A 3023-nucleotide genomic window follows, 5' to 3' on the forward strand; every position below is an offset into this window, starting at 1 on the left:
CTTCTCTTGCTTTTCCTCTATGTATGGATTAAGCAACATGAATTCAATGTAGGGCCTTTTGATGACTCAATGGAGATAAAGCAGCCTTGTGTTCCAGCCTTTCCTGCTTAATATGCTTTTAAATAACTTCATGCCACCACTGGATTAGCTAGATCCAGGATTAGATCCAGGATTATTTCATATAATTCTTTCTCCCCCTTTCCTTATCTTCCTCCTTGTCCTTTGTCCTTGTCATCCTCTTCCTTCTCCCTCTTCCCCTCTCTCTCTCCTCCTCCTTCTCCTTCTTCTTCAATACAGATGATCTAGTTTGGATAAGCTAGGAATGGTCCAAGTCAAAACAGTTTGAGATCCATAGACTAAAACCAGAATTAACATTTTGGTAAAAGCTCTTCTACATTATTTCACTTACAGAGTAAACATTACAGATGCACACGATGGATATAGACAGAGGGATTGAAGAGTAAGCCAACTCATCTCTTTGTTAATATTTAGGTGTAAATATTGGCACCTGCTTGACTTTCAGGGTAGACTAGGAAGGTACATTATTCAAAATTAGGTATTATATAGATGGTTTAATAATAGTTTCACTTTTTATGACTCCTCCAGATCTATATGTTGACAGAAAACAGCATTTCAGAAAAGGCATTATCTGGCTCTCCTACAGGATTGTGTTTATTGAATTGCACTTTGGTGTATGTTCACGGACTTTGGAAAGCTGTACACTTCTAGCCCTACAAAACACAGTGGTATATTTATGGGAATTGTGCTGAAGAAGATGCTGTTTCACATGGTCAAGGTTTGGTTTCTAAGGACCTGAGATAATTCTCTCTGGTCTCAACACAAAGTGTTGTTGTACATTTTTGCACACATGCTTTTTGTTTTGCTTAGTTTTGTTTTAATCTTCCAGATGTAGAATCACGTGGCTGATTATGTTTCCTTTTTTGTGCTGGCTGCTGGGAAGCTCAGAATCAAATTTATGATCCACCTCAAATCCTTTCTATAGCAAAGCAGAATATAAATATATAAGCAGGCAAAAATGGTGCTAAAATATGGTAAAAGAGACAAAGGGAGAACGTTTAGTAAGGGATCAGAGACCACGTCTTTCCTACTCCTTACTCTACATGACTAAGGACTCTTACCACTTACTACTGAGAACTAGCCTCATTCAGCCCTGTATCTTCATGTTCAGACCAGTATCTGGCGTCCAGTGAGTGCTCAATAAATACTTTCTGTATGAACAAGGAAAGCTCATCTCCTAAAACAGACAGTAATTATTACCAAGAATACTCAAAGTCTTAGTGATTAAAAATGTGTGATGAGATCCAGACTGATTTAACTACTATTTTATACTTGACTTAGACTGATTTTTTAAACTGATTTTTATTTTCAAGTTATCCATATAGGATTTTAAAAATCAATAGCTAGCTAGGAGAATATTCTTTTCCCTTATTTAAGGAGCAGCTTCTTTCAAGCAGGTGGATGAATTTGTTATTACCTGACAAGAATCATTCCCCAAGCCATAATTTTTCAATTATGGTAATAAAAAGTTAGTGGTTCTATCTAGGTATTGAAACAGATTTCATTCATAGATACCTGCCCTACTTTGGCATGTAGCCATGTTATTCAAGTGCTTTCTGAAGTTTTATAACTTCAGCTGCAAAAATTAATTTTCACAATCTGTGCTGTGGTCAATGTCACTGCAATAAAGTGGTTGGCTATCTGCCTCAAATTCTGTTGGAATAAGGAAGGATCAGTCAGTCATTTCAGTTGCTCCGTTGTGTCTGACTCTGCAACCCCATGGACTGCAGCACGCCAGTCTTCCCTGTCCACACCAGCTCCAGGAGCTGACTCAAACTCATGCCCATTGAGTTGATGATGCCATCCAACCATGTCATCCTCTGTTGTCCCCTTCTCCTCCTGCCTTCAATCTTTCCCAGATCAGGGTCTGTTCCAATGAGTCAGTTCTTCGCATTAGGTGGCCAACGTGTTGGAGTTTCAGCTTCAGCATCAGTACTTCCAATGAATACTCAGGACTGATTTCCTTTAGGATTAACTGGCCTGATCTCCTTTGCAGTCCAGGGGACTCTCAAGAGTCTTCTCCAACACCACAGTTCAAAAGCATCAATTCTTTGGTGCTCAGCTTTCTTTATAGTCCAACTCTCATATCCATACATAACTCCTGGAAAAACCATAGCTCTGACTAGATGGACCTTTGTGGGCAAAGTAATGTCTCTGCTTTTTAGTATGCCGTCTAGGTTGGTCATAGCTTTTATTCCAAGGAGCAAGTATCTTTTAGTTTCATGGCTGCAGTCACCATCTGCAGTGATTTTGGAGCCAAAGAAAATAAAGTCAGCCGCTGTTTCCCCATCTATTTGCCATGAAGTGATGGGACCAGATGCCATGATCTTAGTTTTCTGAATGTTGAGTTTTAAACCAACTTCTTCACTCTCCCCTTTCACTTTCATCAAGAGGCTCTTTAGTTCTTCTTCACTTTCTGCCATAAAAGTGTTGTCATCTGCATATCTGAGGTTGTTGATATTTCTCCCAGCAATCTTGATTCCAGCTTATGCTTCATCCAGCCTGCCATTTCACATGATGCACTCTGCATAGAAATTAAATAAGCAGGGTGACAATATACAGCCTTGAGGTACTCCTTTCCTGATTTGGAACCAGTCTGTGGTTCCATGTGCAGTTCTAACTGTTGCTTCTTGACTTGCATACAGATTTCTCAGGAGGCGGATCAGGTGGTCTGGTATTCCCATCTCTTGAAGAATTATCCACAGCTTGTTGTGATCCACATAGTCAAAGGCTTTGGCATAGCCAATAAAACAGAAGTAGGTATTTTTCTGGAACTCTCTTGCTTTTTCGATGATCCAGGGGATGTTGGCAATTTGATCTCTGGTTCCTCTGACTTATCTAAATCCAGCCTGAAGGAAGTTCACGGTTCACATACTGTTGAAGCCTGGCTTGGAGAATTTTGAGCATGACTTTGCTAGTGTGTGAGATGAGTGCAATTGTGTGGT

This window comes from Bison bison, unplaced genomic scaffold (genome assembly GCF_000754665.1).
Source record: "Bison bison bison isolate TAMUID 2011002044 unplaced genomic scaffold, Bison_UMD1.0 scf7180017864460, whole genome shotgun sequence".
Lineage (NCBI taxonomy): Eukaryota > Metazoa > Chordata > Mammalia > Artiodactyla > Bovidae > Bison > Bison bison.